The sequence below is a fragment of the Tamandua tetradactyla genome, chromosome 11, assembly GCF_023851605.1.
Source record: "Tamandua tetradactyla isolate mTamTet1 chromosome 11, mTamTet1.pri, whole genome shotgun sequence".
NCBI lineage: Eukaryota > Metazoa > Chordata > Mammalia > Pilosa > Myrmecophagidae > Tamandua > Tamandua tetradactyla.
This window is the reverse complement of record NC_135337.1, coordinates 21,691,492-21,713,654: the sequence shown is the minus strand read 5'-3', so window position 1 is coordinate 21,713,654 and position 22,163 is coordinate 21,691,492. Positions and strand designations below refer to the sequence as shown.

Below are 22,163 nucleotides of genomic sequence, written 5' to 3'. Positions count from 1 at the left end.
GGATTGAGTGTGTGCCCCAGAAATAGCAGAGAGCCTGGGTGCAGCCCTAATGTTTGGAGAGGGTGGAGCTGAGAAAAAGGTGGTCTCCCCAATATCTTCCAAGGTTGTAAACTTCATGCCAGCATTTGGAGAAAGCAAGCTGGTACATAGGCCCTTGGAAAGGGAGGGACTGTTGCTTTCAAAAGTCCTGAAGATAAATGACTCCCAGACTTTGAAATCTAATGGAGTTTGCCCTGCAGGTTTTCAGAACTGTTTGGGTCTGGTGACTTCTTTGAACCTTTTAATGTCTCCCTATGGCAGTGGAAACATGTATCCTATGACTGTCCTTCTTTTGTATATTGGCAGCAGATTACTTGTTCTGAGTTTCACAGGTCCAGAGGCAGAAGAGAATTTTTGTCCTAGATTAGGCCATGCCTATAACTGACTTTGATGAGATTTTTGTACTGGTTTTAACTTTGTATTGCATTTGTATTGTTACAGAAATGTTTTAAGATTTTGTGATATTGTAATGGATTGAATGTACTTTGAATATAGAAAAACATGTCTTTTTTGGGGTCCAGAGAGTAGAATGTGCTGGTTTAAATCTATTATGTACCCCAGAAAAGCCACACTTTAATCCTAATGCAATTCTTGTGGGAGAAGTTGTTTCTTTTAATCCTGATTCAATATTGCAGGGCAGAAATTTTATTAGGTTATCTCCATGGAGATTTGATACACCTAATTGTGGCTATGACTATTGATTAGATGGAGATGTGAATCCACCCATTCCAGATGGATCTTGATTAGTTTACTGGAGTCCTTTAAAAGAGGAAGCATTTCAGAGAGAGAGTCATAGATGACAGAAACAACAGATTTGACAGAAACTGAAGAGCAGAGCTGACAGAGATACTGACACTTGGAGAACAGAGCCATGGAAGTTTAGAGATACTTGGAGCCCAGCAGATGTTGGCATGAGATGTTAAGCAAGCCAGAGCCTGGAGAGAGCCAAGAGAAGCCAAGAGATGAAAGCCAGCCCTGGAGAAGCAAAGTGAGGAACCCCCACCAGGAACAGAGGCTGAAAGCAAAGGAGCCCAGGAGCAAGGGACCAACAGATGACAGCAACATGGTTACCCAGCTGACAGAGGTGTTCCTGACCCTCGACCTTCCTTGAATTAAGATATCTTCCCTTGGATGCCTTAGTTTGGACATTTTTATGGGCTTAGAACTGTAAGCTTGAAATGTATTAAATTCCCCTTTTTAAAAGCTGTTACAGTTCTGGTATACTGCATTCTGTCAGCTTGTAAACACAGATGGCAAGTGAATCTTTTTTTTTGGCTATAAAGGGAAAGAATGAGATAAAAAGCTTATTGGTTACCTATTAATTGTTATTCACTTCAAAATTCTTTCCTTTTAAGGATGTTGCTGTGAGCAAATATAACTGCTGGTTGTTCTAGGAACAAGAGGCTTTGAGTTTGATTAACTCACTGAGGTTTTGACTTTGATTAAGGATGTATGAAAAGGCTAAGATTATAAATAAGGTCAGGAGAGTAAAAATTTACATACAAAAAATGTGCCCATGCATCTCAAATCTGTATCTCTATAAAGAAGATCAGTAAATTCCAAGAATTGTATAGACAATTCCTTCAAAATTTAGGAAGCTGAATAACACCATAATGGAGTTCATAATGCACTTATGAACATTTGATTATATTGTTTGATATGTGGCTATAATAAAGCCATGTTCTGCCCTCAAAAAAACAAACCCCATTTCTCATGGCATTTGATAATAGTATCCATCTATCCATCAAGTGTTGTTCATATAAAATGTTTCTTCACTCAGGTTAGGTGTATGGAGGGTAGGGGGCTGAGTTTCTTTGTTAAATGTGTCTTTGGGTTCACTGAAAATGTTTCGAGTACTCTGATCTTTACAAAAAAGTAAAAGCTAAACTTTACAAAAAAATTTTCTATGTACTACTAATTTTGGCCCTGCTTATTTCTGGATTGTATAGGTAATAATTTTAAGGTTTAAAAAATGCTTGTTATGATTCATAGTTTGCCAAGGCTGCTGAGACATACCACACAATGGGTTGGCTTGAACAACAGGAACTCTAGAGTTTTTTTTTTTTTTTTAATTAATTGAACAAATTAACAACAAACAAAACATTAAGATATCATTCCATTTTACATATATAATCAGTAATTCTTAATATCATCACATAGTTGCATATTCATCATTCTTAGAACATTTGCATCGATTTAGAAAAAGAAATAAAAAGATAACAGAGAAAGAAATAAAATGATAACAGAGAAAAAAAGATTATACATACCATACCCCTTACCCCTCACTTTCATTTACCACTAGCGTTTCAAACTAAATTTATTTTAACATTTGGTCCCCCTATTATTTATTTTTATTCCATATGTTCTACTCTTCTGTTGATATAGGAGATAAAAGGAGCATCAGACACAAGGTTTTCACATTCATCGAGTCTCATTGTGAAAGCTATATCATTATTCAATCATCATCAAGAAACATGGCTACTGGAACACAGCTCTACATTTTCAGGCAGTTCCCTCCAGCCTCTCCACTACATCTTGAACAAAAAGGTGATATCTACTTAATGCGTAAGAATAACCTCCAGGATATCTTCTTGACTCTGTTTGTAATCTCTCAGCCATTGGCACTTTGTCTCATTTCACTCTTCCCCCTTTGGTTGAGAAGATTCTCTCAATCCCTTGATGTTAATTCTCAGCTCATTCTAGGGTTTTTCTCAGTCCCTTGATGCTGAGTCTCAGCTCATTCCAGGATCTCTGTCCCACGTTGCCAGGAAGGTCCACACCCCTGGGAGTCATGTCCCATGCAGAGAGGGGGAGGGTGGTGAGACTGCTCTTTGTGTTGGCTGGAGAGAGAGGCCACATCTGATCAACAAAAGAGGCTCTCTTGGGGGTGACTCTTAGGCCTAAATTTTAAGTAGACTTGACCTATCCTTTGTAGGGTTAAGTTTCATATGAACAAACCCCAAGACTGGGGGCTCAGCCTATAGCTTTGGTTGTCCACACTGCTTGTGAGAATATCAAGAATTCAACTTGGGAAAGTTGAATTTCTCCCCGCTGTCACCATTCCCTGAAGGGGGCTTGCAAATGCTTTTCCACTCACTGGAATTCTAGAGTTTCTAAAGCAAATTCTCCCACCTGGAGAGTCAAGGCTGACTTTGGTGTCACTGCCACAGTGTCCCTGTTTCCACTGCTGACTCTGAAAGCTGCCTGCATAATATACAAGATAGCCCAATTCCAAAGCTGCTCTGACTTACAAAATTCTGCCTCCTTCTCCCCACCAACCCCAACTTCAGTATTTCACTTCAGTTGACCTCAGATGCTCGACCCCCCCACTACACAGGCCTCAAATTTAAGATTCACTCTCCTAGTCCTTCCTGAACCAACCTGCCCTGCTTCTCTCTGTGCCTAGCCTGATGTTTACTAAGTACTTATTTTGTACAAAATACTGTGATGGAAATGCTCTCTATTTGACTAATATGATGATTAACAGGTGTATATATTTTTCAGAACGCATCAAACTATACACTTAGGTACCACTCTTTTTTTTAAATCTCAATTTTAAAAAAACATAAAAATAGTTGTTGCTCAAATCTTTTTTTTTTCCATTCCAAGAAGCTCATAATCTAAAGAAAGCACCAAAAAAGAAAAAAAAAAAAAGAAAGAAAGAAAGGAAGAAGGCACAATACTGAATGCCTACATACCAAGTGAGTAGCCCCTAAACAATTATTATAGGAATTGTATTATATAGGAAAACTTCACAGAGAAGATGGGATTGAATTGAACATTGGGAGTTTAGTAGAATATGAAGAAGTAGAAAGAAAGAGAAAGATGATTCCAGGCAAAGACAGACGTAAGAATCAAAAGGCATTTTGGAAGGGTGGTGCAATGGTGGCTTAGTAGCAGAATTCTCATCTGCCATGCTGGAGACCTGGGTTCGATTCCCAGAGTCTGCCCATGCCAAAAAACAGACGACATTTTGGGAGATAATGAGTAGACCAGTTTCACTTTATTTTTAGGAACAGTGCAAATTAATATTGGAAGGAAGTCAATTTTTCAAGAATCTTCATTTCTAGGACAAAGTGTTTAGAAAGTTTTGTGTGGGCCGCAGGAGCTATTAAAAGTGTTTGAGCAGAATGAGGATGTCATCTGTGTGTGTATATTTTTGAAAGGAAATCAATCCTCTCTGCATTCCACTGTGGAATGATTAGCTTATGTAACTCATAGTTTGAGACATAGAAGGCCATCAATATATTCTCTTTAACAAGGCCTTCTGGGGTACTGGTGAAAGGAAAATGTCCTAGGTCATGGGATATTTTCATGTAGCCATGGCCCTGTTTTCAATTCACCCCAGACCTTTTTCTATCTTTACTCTGAGATCCATCCATTCCAGCTCTAGCTTCACATTTTCATATTGACTTGACTTTTTCCTTCCACCTTTAAGCTGTGCAGAGACCTGTGTCAAATGCCCTTTGGCCTCATTTACTACTGCCAAAGTATTTCTGGTGAGAGAGAAGGAATAAATGCCCTCATTTTGTATTTTCTTCTTCTATGTTGAATATATCTGACCTCTCCTTCTTTGAAACACTCCCTTGGATCCCTTAAAGGCATGAATTGGTTCTCCTCTTATTTTTCTGAGGGACCTTTTCTGTTTCTCCCCAGTTTTTCTAATACCCTAGCATCCTCACAGCAAATCATTCCTCAAGGATCTGTCACCCTTCCTCTTCTACACTCTTTACAGGGCCATCTTGACCACTCTTACATTTTCAACTGTCTTCTCTGGGCAGATGCCTTCAAGTGACCGAAGTTTGTGTCTATTCAGGTGCTGTTCTAGCAACTCAGTCTCAACACAAACATAACCTCTTTCCCAAGGTAGTCTTTGCTTGTGGCTTCCCTGTTTCCATAACGGCATCATCATTTTCTAAAAATTTACTCCTGAAAATCTTGCAGTGGCCTGTAAATCCTTCCTCTTTACACTTCTAGCCAGTTTCATGAGTTTTTCGGCCCATTAATAGTTTGTCTTGTCTCACCCATGTTTTCTTCCCATTTATATTTTTCTTCTTTTCTTCTTGTCTACCCACTTAGGTCAAGCACTCATCTCCTCTTGGTGGATCATTTTAGATCCTCATCCTTTAGGAAGCTCATTTGAACCCATCCTTCATACTGCTGTCAAAATACTTTTCCTAAGGCCTTGTATTATGTCCCTACTCAAAATTCAGTGGTTCCCATTCCCTTAAAGAAATAAAGCCAGATGCCTTACGTTGGCATTCAGAGTTCTCTGCACACTGAATTCATTCTACCTCTCCATGTTTCTAATTCACCACTCCTTTTTTAATACCCTGTGATACTGCCAAACTCAACGACTTGCTGTTTCCTGAACATTTCGCACAGCTTCCTGTTCTAGTGTTTTCGTTTACACTATTCCCTATGATTAGATAGGCACTTCAACTGAAACCCACATCCAACACTGTCCAGTTCAAATTCAAGTCACACTAGCTACAAATGAAGGAAAAATATCTTTGCAAGAGATTGGGTAAATCTACATGTACCATTCACACACAAAGCACCTACTGCAGTATATAGAGAAAACTAGGTATTCACAATGAATGTGGAAATGTTATCTGAACGAAGGAATACCTTCTTTTATGTCTATAACTGATGGTTAATATCGCTCTTAAAAAAATTAGAACTGTTGTAAGTTTACAGAAAAATCATGCACAAAGTACAGAGTTTTCATATACCACTCCAAACACACAGTTGTCCTTATTACAGGTATACCTTGTTGTGTTGTGTTTCACTTTATGGTGCTTCACAGATATTGCATTTTTTTCAGCTGAAAGTTTGTGGTAACCTTGCATCAAGCAAATCTATTGGTGCCATTTTTCTGACATGTGCTCACTTCATGTTTCTGTGTCATGTTTTGATGATTTTTGTGATATTTAAAAATTTTTCATCATTATTATTATAATATCTTTTATGGTGAATTGTGGTCTTTGCTGTTACTATCATAATTGTTTTGGGGGTGTTACGAGCCACCAACCATTTCCTGTTTCTCTTCCCCTCCTCAGGCGTCCCTATTCCTTGGATGCAACAATTTTAAAATTAGGCCAAATTAATAATCCCATAATGGCCTCTAAGTGTTCAGGTGAAAGTAAGAAACAGCAAGAGAACCAGACTTAGAAGTGGAGCCTGAAGACGTGACTGAATTGCTGTAATCTCATGATAAAACTTAAATGGGTGAGGAGTTGCTTTTTATGGATAAGCAAAGAAAGTGGTTCCTGAGATGGGATCTAATCCTAGTGAAGACGCTGTGAACATTGTTGATATTACAACAAAGGATTTAGAATATTACATCAAGTTAGTTGATGAGACAGTGGAAGACTTTGAAAGAATTGATTCCATTTTTAAAAAAGTTCTACTGTGGGTAAAATATTATCAAACAGCATTGCATGCTACCGAGTAATCTTTAATGAAAGGAAGAGTCAATCCATGTGATAAACTTCACTGGCCACAGCCACCCCCAACCTTCATTAATCTCCATCCTGATGAGCCAGAAGCTATCAATGTGGAAGCAAAACTCTCCACCAGCAAAATGATTGCAACTCTTGGAGAGAAAGCTTTTAGTCTTTCTTGTTGAGTATAATGTAAGCTGTGGTCTTCTTATGTTGAGGATGTTTCTTTCTATTCCTAGTTTTCTAAGTGTTTTTATCAGGAAGGGGTGCTGAATTTTGTTGAATGCCTTTCTGTGTCAATTGAAACAATCATGTGTTTTCCCGCTTTTGTTTTATTAATATGGAGTATTAGCTAGCATCCCTTTTATTTTTTTTTTTGGCATGGGCAGGCTCCGGGAATTGAACCCGGGTCTCCGGCATGGCAGGTGAGAATTCTGCTACAGAGCCACCCTTGCCCCACCCTAGCATCCCTTTTATAGAAATTTTATTATCTTTTAAGAATTATTTTGATTCATAAATACATTTTCTTCATTAAAAAGAAACCAAACACTTGATTAAAAAAGCTGAAGTCTTCCTGACCATCTCCGCTCTAGTTCTCCACGAACTAGACATTGTCATCAATGCCATGTGCATCTTTTCAGGTCTACTTCTGTGCATTTGTGTACATATATGTGTCCCTATGGAAATTGATACGAATGTATGTACGCTCTGTGAGAAAATGCTAAATTCTAAATTGAAAAGCTGAGTCACATATTGATATGAAATGTTCATAATCAGGATCATTTTTTAAAGTCAGTTTATGTCTGTATATATACCAAACAGCAATGTCACTTTTATCGGGTACTTATTCTATCTGGTACTCGCAAAGTGCTCCAGGTAAAATACTTAATTATTATAAGCATGAGATAGGTAGTAGTATTGTCCTCCTTTTAGATGTGAAGAATCATAACTCTATCAAGGTTTGGCATCTTATCTAGAGTCACACTTTAAACAGGCCATGGAAGAGCTAGGATTCTGACCCAGAAAATCTGGGTCCAGAGCCTGTTACTTCAATACCTCATTCTGCTACCCATTCGCTCCATCAGCCTAGAGTGGAAAGTGTTAACAGTGCATATTTCTGTATTCATTCTTCCTACCAGTGTAAGCTCAGTGAGAGCAAGGACGATGGGTCTCTTGCTCACCAACCTAACTGCTGATATTTATGCTTATCAGCGTACTCAGGTGACTGAGATGAGAATGGAAGGATAGACACTGAAATTAGATAACTGCTTGTTTACATTCATTTTTCCCACCAGTGTAAGCTCAGTAAGAGCAAGGGCCATGTCTCTCTTACTCACCACCTTACCCTCCTTGCCTGGCTATAGTAGGCAACAAACACATGTTGAGATGAACAGAATTATATGCAGTTGACCAAGAAACTCCTGAGTCAGTCTGGTCCCCATTCTAACAATTGAGAGCTAGATATGGAAGCTACTGGGGAAAGAAAGGGCTGAAGAGAAAAGGCTAAGCAGGCTTTATGCATCTTTATTCTTTATATTTTCTTATTTTTATCAAATGAATGCATATGGTAGAAAGATAAAATAGGAGGGTTTATAATGAAAAGGAACGATTCTCTGACCCCACTTTTCTCTGCCACTGGTTCCTTTCCTAGGGGCAAACACTTGAAATTTTTCTATTTTTAGTACTTCTGGTAGTTAGCTCCATATCTTTAGATGACATGTTTGTAACATTACTTCTTAATCAACTTTAGACATTATCCTTGTCTCCCCACAAAGAATATGAGGATTTATGGTTCTGTTCTTTAAAATATAAATATGTTATAGACTCAGAGTGGAGAAAAATAACTACTTATCTAAGGACTGCCAGATTTCCCTGTGTCTAGCTTTATTAAGGCAATCACCATATGATCTGAAATCATTGATTTTTCTGTTGGTGTCATTATGAGAAGAGGAACAACTTGAGGACAACGGTCATAACTCTATCAATCTGTGTCCCCCAGACCAATTATAGTGCTTCCAGGTAGCAGGCAGGCTTATTAGGACTACTTATTGAGTGGATCAATGAATGAATGACTCTTATTGATAAATGGTTACTGAAAAGCTGATGAATCACAAAAATAAAATAAGATATTAAAGAACAACCACAACTAGTTTCAAGGTTGATTGACCAAATCTTCCTGCTACTCCAGATAGTCAAAATTTGAAATGGCCAAAGATTATCTTCATCAAACATGGATAATCTGCATCCCCTGTAATGGGAAAATATCCTCATAGTTTCTAAATAAGTAACGATATATGCTGTTTAAGTACAAAAGTTATCATAAGTGCTATAAGGTTGTGGTTGGTATGTTATTTTACTGATTATTTAAACTAATTGATCTTATACAAAAGAAGTTGGAAATTTCAGTCAGAAAGTTCATTCTGCTTTTAATAAATATTTCAAAACACTTTAATTTTAATCAATTTAACTTTATTATAGTTCATGGTCTGGGGATCAAAACCTAAAAAGTACATAGCCAGGACTACCATTAGCTGTTTTACAAAGTACTTGCAATTTCCCCTTGAAACTTAATTGCTCTCTGTGCCATTTTTAATCTGTTGTGTACCCCAGAAAAGCCATGCCCTTCAATCTTCACTCAATATTGCTGGGTGGTATCTTTTTTATTGTTTTCATGGAGATATGACCCACCCAATTGTGGGTGGTAACTTTTGATTAAATGGTTTCCATGAAGGTGTGTCTCCACCCATTCAAGGTGGGGTTGCTTACTGGAGTCCTTTAAGAGGGAGCCATTTTGGAAAAAGCTTTAGAGCAACCAGAACCAACAGAGCCCACACAGCCAGAGACCTTTGGAGATGAAGAAGGAAAACATCCCCAGCGTAGCTTCATGAAATAAGAAGCCAGGAGAGAAAGCTAGCAGACATTGCCATGTGCCTTTCCAACTGAAAGACACCCAAACTTCATCGGCCTTTCTTAAGTGATGGTAACCTCTTGTTGGTGCCTTAATTTGGGCATTTGCACAGCCTTATGACTCTAAATTTGCAACCTATTAAATTCCCCTTTTTAAAAGCTGTTCTGTTTCTGGTATATTGCATTCCAGCAGCTTGTGAACTAACACAGAATCTAGTACCAGAGAAGTGGGGTACTGCAAATATATATTTGCAAATACCAGGCATGTTGGAATGACTTTTTAAATGGATAAGGAGAAGATTCTGGAAGAGTTGTGAGGAGCTTGATAGAGAAGGCCCAGAATGCTTTGAAGAGCTTGTTGGTAGAAATGTGGACTCTAAAGATATTTCTGACAAGGCTTTAGACAGAAATGATGAATGTGGCAATGCAAACTGGAAAGAAGGTGACCCTTGTTTTAAAGAGGCACAGAATCTTACAAAGTTTTGTACTGCTGTCTGATGGAAGTTAGAATTTAAAGGTGACAATCCAGGATACTTAGCTCTGGAAATTTCCAAATTAAGTGTGGAGAGAGTGCAGCCTGATTTCTCCTTGCAGCTTATAGTGAAATGCAACAGGAAAAAAATAAGTTGAAAACTAAACTCTTGGGTATAAAAAAACAGAAATTGATGGTCTGGAAAATTCTGGGCTTCCAGAAAGGGAAATCCCAGAGAATAGTGCCCCCTGTGAGGATTTAACCAAATGTGGAACCAGTCAGCCATTTCAGAAAAAAACAGGACTGGAGATGGAGTTATCTAGGAAGGATTTGTGGAATGTCCTTTTGTCTGATGGGCATGATGCGAGCCTATTGCAAAGGAAACCAACAAAAGTGCTGGGTATAAATGGAACCTCTGCCAGTCTGGAATAAAAGGAAGAGAAAAATGACACATTGGAGGAAAAATAACTTCAGAGGTAGAACTATGGAAGCTAAGGTCTGAAGTCAAGAAACCATGGGCCAGGAGAGCAGACCCACCCAAGCACTTGGAGAGGAAGAGTTTGCCCCAAAGGCAGAAGGTGGGTCTTCCATCTCTTTGAAGAGGTAGAGTTGTGTGGCCTCAGGCCTTGGAGAGAGTGGAGCACATTCCTTGGGGATTGGGGAGAGCCTGGCTGCCACCACATTGTTTTGGAGGCAAGAGCATGCGCCCTGGGGGGAGCTTCATGAAACAGGAAACCAGGAGAGAAAGCTAGCAGATATCACCATATGCCCTTCCAGCTGATAGAGAAACCCCAAACTTCATGGTCCTTTCTTGAGTCAAGGTAGCCTCTTGTTGGGCCTTAAGTTGGAAATTTTCACAGCCTTATAACTGTAAATTTGCAATTTATTAAATTTACCTTTTTAAAAACTGTTCTGTTTTGGGTATACCGCATTCTGGTAGCTTGCAAACTAACACACCTTCTTTACTTTCTATCTCCATTGACTAATAAACCCAAGCCAAAACCTGTTTTCTTGACTTGTCCCTTGTTCCCTACATGTACTCTGTGACCAACTTCTGTTATTTCTATTTCTGATCATCCCTCACCTGTGTCTTCCTTCCGTGGCCCTTATAACTTTTTTAATTCAGGGACACTCCCATCATCTTTGTCCAAGTTTTTTGCAATAGACTCCTGCTCCAGTCTTCCTCCCTACCCAACAACCTCTCTGCCAAATGCCACCAGAGTGGTCTTTCTTAAACGTGTCAGGTTGTTTGATTCTCAAGAGTCCCCATTAAAAAGTAATGCTTTCCCCTTCCTTTTCTCTCCTCAGTGCAAGCTATCCTAGAGCTTAACATTAGCTTGACTGTTCATCCTGATTTGTCTAGGACAATTTTAATCTCTTTCCTCAAGGTATTTATTGATTACAACCCTTTGGGCATCTCAAAAGTACCTCAGGTTGGGCAATGATTTATTAAATAAGATTTATTAAAATAGTTCTGTGAACCTCTGCTGTAGTTCCTATAGCTAGATAACGGAAGATCAGGTGAAGATGAGGCTAGAAATAAGAGAGGGAAGTATTATATATATCTCTGGGGATTCCTGACTTGCTTCCAATAGCCCAGGGATAGAAAAAACAGGCTTGAGGGGGAGAATTGATAAGAGCAAGGTAGCTGCAAAGTTGATGTTTAGAGTAGATATTCAATGGTAAATGAAGGACCAAGGAAGGAAAGTGAGGCATAAGTATAGGAGTGCAGGTAATGTGAAATTCAGAGGCTTCCCAGCACTGAGGCTTATGCCTGGGTCCATCAGATACTTACTCTGTTGCCAGCAAGACTCAGATCCAGGCCTCACCCCCAAAATGGAGTTGGGACTCTTAATATACTTACCTGCTCCCAGTTAATTGGTTCTGGAACAAGACTGAGCCTGGGCTATAAGAGCAAGGAACAGCATACCTAAGGATTGTTTCTAATTGTAGGAAATTTAGGTCTGTTGAATCACATGGAAATATAGTTAACTTCACTAACATAAAAAATAATTGTTTACATTGTCTTAAACTACATCAAGGTCTGATAACTCCATAAAAGTTGTACTATGACTTCCAAGATTCACAAGAAGTCAAAACATGAAGTCTTGCTCAAAGAAAAAGGATAACTATTTATCTTTTTGTTTTTAACCGTGATTTTTATCAATGATGTGATTAAGTGCTTTTCAAAATGTTACAATTTGGGGAGAATAGTAAACACTAAGCTTTGATTCATTAAAGCCACTCTGTAACTGTATGATTATGTGATTTACTCGAACAAAATTTTTCATTTTCTTCCTTCTTCCTTCTTCCTTCCCTCCCTCCCTCCCTCCCTCCCTCCCTCCCTCTCTCTCTCTCTCTCTCTCTTTCTCTCCCTCTCTCTCTCTCTCTCTCTCTCTCTCTCTCTCTGTCTCTCTCTCTGTCTCTCTCTTTCTGATAGAAGAGGATATGGAATTTTTAAGCTTGATGAACATCAACAAAAACAACAGACCCATCTCACCTACCCATGAGATGAAAACACAAAACCAAGACAAGTTTTTATACAAAACCAGGTTGATTTTTTTTTTGTAAAATAAAGAACATGGCCCACTGACTTAATCTCTTTGGATTCTTCCAAAAGTACTAAATATTGTTTCCATTTTGTATGATACATCTAAATCACTGATATGTTCCACCTTTCTTGCAGTTACTTTTACTTAGCAGAGCATTGCATTTCACTGTATTTAGTTTTTCAAATTGCTTTTAAAGAACTAAAGTCTCGACTGGTACTTGTCTTCGTTTCTTAGGGTTTCCCAAAGTACCACAAACTGGGTGACTTAAAACAAAAGAAATTTGTCTTCTCACAGTTCTGGATGCTGGAAGTCTGAAATTAAGGTGTCGGCAGGACCTTGCTTCCTCTCAGGTCTGTAGGGAAGAACCTGCTCCACACCTCTCTCCTGGCTTCTCGTGGTGGACTGCTGGCATCCCATGTTGCTCTCTGCCTCAGCCATCACATGGTGTTCTCCCTTTATATGTTTCTGTCCAATTTTCCCTTTCTTAGAAGGACAGCAGTCATATTGGATTAGGATACACCGTAATCCAGCTTGGTGTCATTTTAACTAATAACATCTTCAAAGATTGTATTTCCAAATAAGGTCACATTTACAGGACTGCGGGCTAAGAAGTAAGCATGTCTTTTTGGGGTGATAGAATTCAACCCATAACACTTAACTACAAAGAGAGGATTATCTTAAGTATAAAGTATTTGTTTTTAACTCAGTATTATTGTTGGTTTGAAGTCCTTACACATAACCAAGGCACATGCACAAATGAGGGAGGGAACTGACATTCAGAGATACGTCTTCCCTTCAGTGACCCAATTGTGCTTTTATTTCACACTGGATAAAAAAATTAGAATTCCATACTGATTAAATATTTAGAACAGAATGATCAAAATAGGAATGTTCGTGTTTGTTAGGGATTTTTTTTTGTATTTAAAAAAATAAAATAAAATAATTAAAAAAAATTAGAATTCCATATTTCTAATTGAGGGAGGAACTGGGTGGAGGTAAGGATGTCAGATATCTTAAGAGGATGAGGATTTCTTTTGGGTAGATACAATTTTTAATTTTTTATGGGGTTAAGAAAAAGAAGATATTTTATCATAGAATAGCATGCATTCTTCTTTCAAAATAGCTTATTAAATAAAACTTTGTTTTAAACTAAAAATATGAAAAGCACACTTTAAAAAATACTGCATCTCTTTTAATGACCAGTGTCAGAGTTAATTTCTATGGTTTGCGTTATTTGAAAATATAAGAAATTTAAGTATTTACCTTCGTTTCAGTTCGCTAAAGCTGCTGGAATGCAATGTACCAGAAATGGGTTGGCGTTTTCAATGGGGTTTTATTAGGTTACAAATGTACAGTTCTAAAGACATAAAAATGTCCAAATTAAGGCATCAGGAGGAAGATACTATCTCTGAGAAAAGGCTGCTGATGCCTGGGTTTCCTCTGTCACATGGGAAGGCACATGGTGATGCTGCTGGTCCTTCTCTTCTGGTTCTGGTTTCAATGACTGCCTTTAAATGTCCCTGAGTGTTTCTCTTTCTCTCTCCAAACTTCTCCACTTGTTATCCACTTATAAAGGACTCCAGTGAAGGATTCAGACCCACTTTGAATGGGCTGGGTCACATCTCCATTGAAATGGCCTAACTGAAAGGTCTTACCCAAAATGGGTCTGCCCCCAAAAGAATGGATCAAAAGAACATGTTTATTTTCTAGGGTACAGAACAGATTCAAACCAGCACAACGTTCTTGCTTTGTTTCTTCTATGTGCTGAAATTAGCACATTCTCTAGGCTTAAGTGTAACAAAATTACATCTACTATTAGAAGGTTTATCAAAGTGAAGAGTCAAGTATAATAAAAAAGTATTTTTCCTTTTTCCTTCACACTGTATTTGGTAATAGACGTATTTTCTTTTGCATAGCCTTGGTAGGCATACTCATAGGTTATAGAGACATATGGGCTTATGGAATTGTATCCAAAATGCCACCACATTGTTCCCATTATCAAAGAATTTGGCTCATAGAATAAAGCAAAGTAAGCTGGTGGCACTGACAATACTGAAGGATGCAATTAATGACCATAACGTATCTTTATATTCCGTCTTTCATTTTCTGGAGTATCCTATTTATCTGGGATTCTATTTTATTCTAGAAAGCTTAAATAACTAGGATTTCCCCTTTACCCTTTGTAGTTGTTTTCTATGACTGCTACAATGAATTACCATAAGCTTAGTGACTTAAAAACACCAGAATTTATTTCTCTTACAGTTCTGGAAGTCAGAAGTTACAAAATTGGGTCTTGGGGTGTGTGTGGCTAAAATCAAGATATCAGCAGGACTCCTTCTGGGGACTGTAATGGAGAATCTGTTTTTAGCCTTTTCCTTCATTCTTTGGCTCATAACCTCTTCCTTGCATTACTTCAATATCTTGCTTCAGTTGTCACATTTGCTTCTACTGACTTAATCCACCTACCTTTCTTTTATAAAACCTGTGTGATTACATTTCCCCATCTGTATAATCCAGAATAATCTCTACATCTCAAGATCCTTAACTCAATTACACCTGCAAAGTCCCCTTTGCCACATAAGATATTGTATTCAGAGGTTTTGAGGATTCGTGGAAGACCCTTGTTCAGCCTACTATCCCTTTATCGACTTTTCTATTTTTATCCTATTGCATTATATGTTTGTACATTTATATTTTGCCACAAGGTGTTATAACAAACTATATGGTTTGGACTTGTTTTAATATTACCCACTCTAAATATTGGACACTGCCTTTTTTTGACTCTCCAAATGGGTAAGGTTTATGGGAGCCAGGGCCCAGATTATTGCTACAAACCCTCAAGGGGCCAAACCTTCCCTCTTCCCAAGCCCTGGCATCCAGGCTGTGATCCCATGATCTTGGCTTAGTCCATCTGGTCTCCAGTTCCATGTCACAGACCATTTAGGCATTACTCACAGTAGGGCAGTATTGGCGAGGGTCCAGTGGCAGCGTCACTGTACAGCTGCAGTGGCATGAACTTGGCTGTGTTTCCTGCTATTAACCTCCTTTGGTTCTTTCCATTTGTTTCTGAACCTGAGCTTCCAGTTTCCCCTCTAAGAGCCCAAGATGTTTCAAATGAATTGTCTTTATGCTTAATTTAGTCAGAGTTAGTTATTGTTGCTTGCATAGCAACTCTTAGTGATACAAGATTTTTATTTTTTCCTTCGGCATGGGCAAGCATCAGGAATTGAACCCAGGTATCTGGCATGGCAGGCGAGAACTCTGCCTGCTGAGCCACTGTGGCCCACCCTACAGGACTCTTTTTTAATAAATGCTTGTCTGTAGTCTAGGGGTCTCATGGTAATTATGTATCATTAATGGACTATAAAAAAATAAATAGCAGTGAGAGAGGGAATATTTGTTCATCCAACCTCTAAACTCCCATGTATAGCTAGAATCTATATAATGATAAATGATTTCTTAATGATGGCCTTGAGACATATATTGTCTTTTTTTATGTAAGGTACTCTTTTATTGAAAAGATGATTCATAAAATATCATATCCATAGATTTTCTTTCTATCATATAGTTGAATGTGTTAAGTGTTTGTAGTTCCATTCTTACATTTAGAAGTCAACTGGATTGCCCAGAAGTTTTAGATGAATTTGTTTTGTTCTTAATCTTTTCCACATTGAAGATGTAATCAGGTCATCTGAAAGCATCAGGTTTGATTACAATCACATAATGTATTTCTTTCTTAAATTAAGTATTGGTGTTATACAAATGGTTCTTACCTCAGAAGCAGAAAAGACAGTGGAAGGAAAGATAGCAGCCAGAGCGCCGAGCCTTTGTGATAAAGGCAGTTAGAGAAGGCAAGCCACCATTCAGCCCTCAGGCATCCATCCTCGCCTCTCTTCCCCAGTCCCACCTCTAGCTTCTCCAGCTGTGGTAGGACCCTGAATTGCTCCCCATGGACAGGCTGGGACTTGGGTATTAAGAGAATTGTTAATTTGTTCTCATGTAGGTGATTCATGCTCAAAAGCTACTTCCTGGTCCCCTACCCCCAGGTAAGGGCTGAGTGCTGCACATGGGAACAATAAACTTTGCCCCAAAGATGCAGCTGCAGGTCTAGTAATTTAGAACCATTTATAAATTATTTTAAGGTTCCTAACAGCGCTGCATAGTAAAATTTTCAATTCATCAAGTGAAATAATGTGCCAAGTTCTAGGCTAATTTCACTATATATTTAAGGGATGGTGGGAAGCACAGTGTCTAGTTGTTACTTATACTGGGGAAGAGATAAACACAAAGGAGAGATGCAAAATACACAAACAAGAGGGGTTTGAGAAAAAAGCAATGTCAGTGCTTTCAAATGAGCCACGCACAACTCCATCACAACCATTCAATCCATTTGGGGAGGGTGAAAAGGAGATGAGACTACCTATAAATGGGGAGAGGATGGAATTTGTAAGGTACCAATAGATATTTTTTCCTTGTTTTGAAAATAAAGTGCCTCAAATTGTGTTGAATAAAACAGGATGCTATTTAATTTGTCAGTGACTCTGTCTGTTCTTTTTCTTGGAAGCCACAGCTCTACAGAACTCAACATGCTGGTCGGAGGAGAAGCACTGAGGAAAATCAGAGGAAAATATTGGCATCAGGCCAGTGTGTCTAAAGCAAAAAAGAGAAAGCAAAGGAGAAAACTGAAGCAGCCCACGTGCCGAGGACTACAGAATCTATATGCTATCTGGAAGATGAGCAGGAAGGCAAAAGGGCAGAAGGAAAAATGAGGAAGGGGTGGTAGAAAAAAAAAAAGCACAAAACAGGCACTAAATAGATATAGCAAAGCTAAAAGCCAAGAATGTACTAAAACCACTTGTTAACAGTTGACATGAACCCACAAGCTCTGTGTTTCAGTTGTGAGAAAGAAGGACAAAGGTCAGATATAGGAATGGTAACTGCAGGACAGTCAGCCCGGGGCTAACCAGGCTGCTCCTCCCCCCACGCCCCATTCCCTCCCCTTAGGCCAGTTGGATCGGGCTCTTGGTGAACAACTTCCTGTCTGGGCCTGGCTCCCCGGAAGACTGCAGAGTTGGGATTGACTACTCGATTGACTGAAGGCGGTTGCAACTGTTGAAGTTTAAGCTGGGGAGGTGGTCTCTGTGCTCTTTCCTCTTCTGTTGGTTCTCTGAAGCCCCTGTTGGGTCCACCAAGGGGTGGTCATCTCTAAGCTGCCTCTCCATGGGACCTCCTGTTCGCGGTCCCCTGGGCGACCCTCTTCCCTGCCTCCCAAGAAGTCATCCCTAAAACCGGATTTGAAGTCATCCGGGAATCCCATCCACCTCTAGATTCTCTAGAGCCACTCATTCCTCTGTCGTCTAGTCCACCTTTCAGAATCCAAAGCTGCCTTTATCTTGCTTTCTACCTTCTGCAATGTCCACACACAGGGACCGATCACACATAAGGGCACCATCATATGTCAAAGCTGCCTATCAGATTCTACATGGCAGAGTCCTTTAAATTTGTGTCTTTGTTTCTGGGTAGCCCTACTCTCCTTAGGCTGAGATCCTTAAAGATTGCATGGATGTCGCCCTGAACTGGGTTAAAAGGTCGATTTCCTACATATGCTGTGTAGTGGGGGCCCTGTGGGCAGCTCCCCTGGCTCTGGGAACCTTGGCCACCAGCACTGCTGCAGGGGCTCTGCAGCCGCTGAGTGGTCATAGATATCAATTCTGCCGGACCATACATTGTGTGTATGTGTTTTTTTGCATGGGCAGGCACCGGGAATCGAACCCGTGTCTCTGGCATGGCAGGCGAGCATTCTACCACTGACCCACCTTCCACCATACATTGTCTTTTGATCCTCAAAATATGATTTATGTTTAGTTTTTTTTCATTGGTAGTACCAGATATGGACTTAACCTTCGAAGAATCAAAATACTTGGTCTAGACAAATAAAAGTATATTTAATAGTTCTGTCATATTTGCCAAAAGTTGATTTTCGAAGTCTTTTGACTTGGGTATTTCTCAAGCAAAGTTTGAGAAAAACAATGCATTCAGAATATGTTCATTATTCAAGTGAGCACAGTGTTTGCATTTAGCCTCTTCAGTGAGAAATATTTTACCCATAACACTTATTGAATGCCTGCCATAGGCTTGCCCTGTATTAGGTGCTTGGTACTAAGATGAATTAAGCTCCTGGCTCCTCATACAATGCCTGGCAGTAGCAAGAGGCACTCAATGAATGCTTTCTGAATTAATGACATAATCCCTGCCTCTAAGGAGCCCTACCCTGTGGGAAAGACAGAAACCTAATTGTAGCATGCCATGCTATGTCAGTGCCCAAAATAGTTAATTTGAGTGAGAGTGGGTGTGAAGAGGAACTACTGGCATGTTTTAGATGCCTTAGCGAGTTCTTATCATGGTGTTGAGGTTGCACTGTCCTCGTCAACGATACCTCCTGGCTCTATCAGAGTTGTTATTCAGGCCTCTCCTCCTAAGCCCTCATAGTTAAGCTCGTGACACTGTGTTTGAACTCCTATTAATAGGTCTAGTCAGCTCCTTAGCAGATTGCATCTTAACATCAAACAGCCAGAATCCCCAACAATGACTTCTTGGCACAAAGCCAGTCCTCAAGCATCAAAGCCATATTCCTTGCAAATCAGCTTCACGTGATGATAAATACCGGCATTAGGATTCCAAACCAATTAGCCCATGATGAAAAGCGTATTCTTCAAGGGCGCACTGGGCTTTATTTAAAAAACAGTAGCATTGCTGATGCTGGCCCTGAAATGTCAACAATGGACACACCATGCTGTGGAGAGCCGTAACCAGAACTGGGTGTATAATTCAGGTCCCTTGCATTATGTCGACCTGGAAAAGTTCAAGAAAATGTGTGTTTAGGAATATTTTTTTATGTTTCTGGCCTGATGCTCTGCCAGAAAAACTTTTGGAACCCCATCTGGTCTAGAGTGTAAGAAGTATGAGCTTTTAAATTCAGATCTCAACTCTGGAGTTAGGTATATATTGTTAGGTAAACCATTCTTTCACCCTCAATTTCTATATCCTGAAAATCAGGGGACATTAAACCCTACCTTATATCTCTTTTATGAAAAACAGTGATGTCAGAGCCCAGTAAATGGCAGGTATCATTATTAATTAGAGCTACTTGTATTATACATTATACTAGGCACTTTATAAACATTATTTTAGTCCTCCAAAGCACCCTAGGAAGCAGGTATTCTTACCTCCAATGATGGATGAGTAAACTAAGACTCAGATTAATTGCCCAGTGTCCCTAGGTAGTGAGAGAAAGTGGATTCAAACTCAAGTCTTGCTGATTCCAAGCTGCTTCCAAACTCTTAACCAACATAGATGGCTTTCTCTCTGACGGCCATCAGGGTTCTCCTATTTGCTGCCTGTGGTTCTCTCTCTTGCTCCCGTGACTCCTATTGTCTCTCAATTGACCTCACCAGGATGGTCAATATCGCTGTTAGTGCCTGGCACGTTTTAGATGATCCCATTTCCTGTAGGTTCCTAGTGTGCTACTCCAGCATTTTCCACACCTTTGTAAACAAAAGGTCTTCTTCAACCCATAAAATACGGCCACAAAACAAGGATGCATTTTGCTTTCTTGAAGCAGGCTCTGCTTAGGAAACTGGATTCCTTCTTATCCAGGACACCGTTCAGAAGGTTAAGGAGCTGGTCTTGCCTCTGCTTGCTCCAGGGTCTCAGGCCAGTAGCCAACCTTTGTTCTGTTTTATGTTCATTTGGTTCTTTGGACAATCTGACCAGTGAGCCAAATTTCCATGGTAAACGTGCAGCAAAGGACCTCCTTAGGGAGACCTTCATTTGACTCAAACAGCACATTACTTCCCAATCATCAGTAACCAAGGCAGTAGCTAAAGCATACTGAAAAAAGCACTGGCTTTGAAGGGTCTGAAAACTTGTATTTAAGTCTCAGACCAGGAATCATGAGCTGTGCAAATTTAATGAGACTATTAATCTCTTGGCGCCTGTACTGTTTGAGTTAATGTATGTGGCTGGCTATTCTCTGTTTTTCACCCAGATGTATTCACCCTCTTTCTCTACCCTCCTCTGTACCTCCTATTAACTGCACTGCTAGGACTTCCTTGCCCTTTGGCTCCTGGTTGGCTTTCACAGTGTATCAGGTGGTGGAAAGAGAGAGGGAGCAAGATAATTTTGCCCTCTCGCAGCTTCTACTCTACAACTTTGGCAGAAGTTGTGTTGCCCCTCTTCCTTGGCTTTAGAGGTAATGGTGCTTTGGAAATAATGGTGTTCTACTGTTGCTAGACTCTTCAGTTCCTTGGCAAGCTTTGTTTGCCCCTTTAACCTTCCCACGCCTCTGTAAGTAGCCCCTTCATTAAAGTCTTTTCATTACAAGTGAATTCTACTTTCTGGTCAGAACTTGACTTGGACAGTATGTGAAAGAATTTGAAAGCTATAAAGGACTATATATAAAAATAAAGGTGTCAAATTAATATTTTCAAATAAAGGTATCAAATTAATATTTATTGGTATTTGGCTGTATTTTCTGTACTATATTGTAAAGTTTGCAAAACTTTCCTGGTTATATCTAAATATTGTGTGAGCCCAGAAATAAAAATATCAGAAGCCAGTAATCAAAGTTATGGTATATTAAGTGGATCTGAATTTGGTTTTTATTCCTCAGCTAGGAAAGTTCAATAGTTATTAAAATGGAAGAATATCCGATCACAATTACACTCCCATCCTCAAGGAATAGATGGAAATGTAGAATAAGTAGACATTGTTTGTGTACGTGTGTGTGTGTAGCATTTTTTTAGCAAAGAGACCATGGCAATAACTCCTCCACACAGCAATTGCAGTTAACTATTTTACTTCTGCTATAAGTATCTCATTTTGGGGAAAAGTGTTTATAATCATTATAAAATTTATTTAAACATTAGCAGTTTTACATAAAAAGTTCTCAGCCTATTCAGCCTATTTATAATTCCTTTTTTTTTTGGCATGGGCAGGCTCCAGGAATCAAACCCAAGTTTCTGTCATGGCAGGTGAGAATTCTGCCAGTGCACCACCGTGGCATTTCCCAATTCCTTTTTTTAACATTTTATTTTGAAATACTTTTAAACTTATGGGCATTTACAAAAATAATATAAATCCCATATAAAGAATTCCCAAAAAACCCTAACTTCACTCCCAGACAACCAGATTCACCAATTTTAACATATTACCACATTTGCCATATCATTCTGTTATCTATCTCTATTTCTACGTACCTACCAATCCGTTTTCTGAACTTTTGAATACAGGTTGTATATGTATCAGGTTCCTTGAACATTTAATACCAGTTTGTACATCTCCTAAGGGCATGAATATTCACTTATATAACCACCTTAAGTGCAGTTTTCTGGTTCAAGAAATTTAGCATTGATTTAAATCTTACATTGTACATTCCAATTTTTTTCATATGAAGAAATAGTGTCCCTTTGAGCCTAACTCTTCCCTTGCCAGATCCCGTCATAGATCATGTATTACATTTAATTGTCATTGTCTCTTTAGTTGTTTTTTTTTTTAATTGGGGAGACATACATACAACATGACTTCCCATTGCAACCACCCCAAGCATACCATTCAATGGGATTAATCACATTCATATCTTGCAATACCCTCACCACTTTCCATTATCCAAACTCCCCCTTGTCCCTAAGCAGAAGCCCTATACCCATTATTCATTAACTCCCCATCACCCTTGACCCGTACCCTACC

At 39.2% G+C, this 22,163-nt stretch overlaps 1 long non-coding RNA gene and 1 pseudogene across 1 annotated transcript in view; both read right to left on the bottom strand.

Moving 5' to 3' along the window:
* Positions 1-17,375: 17,375 nt before the first annotated feature.
* On the bottom strand, positions 17,376-18,116 carry LOC143649089 (eukaryotic translation initiation factor 4H pseudogene; annotated as a pseudogene).
* Positions 18,117-19,091: 975 nt separating this feature from the next.
* LOC143649952 (uncharacterized) overlaps positions 19,092-22,163 on the bottom strand; it is a 130,536-nt gene continuing 127,464 nt past the window's right edge. Inside the window, exon 4 of the long non-coding RNA XR_013159271.1 lies at positions 19,092-19,268. This is a non-coding gene — a long non-coding RNA (uncharacterized LOC143649952). The remainder of the gene's footprint in view (positions 19,269-22,163) is intronic.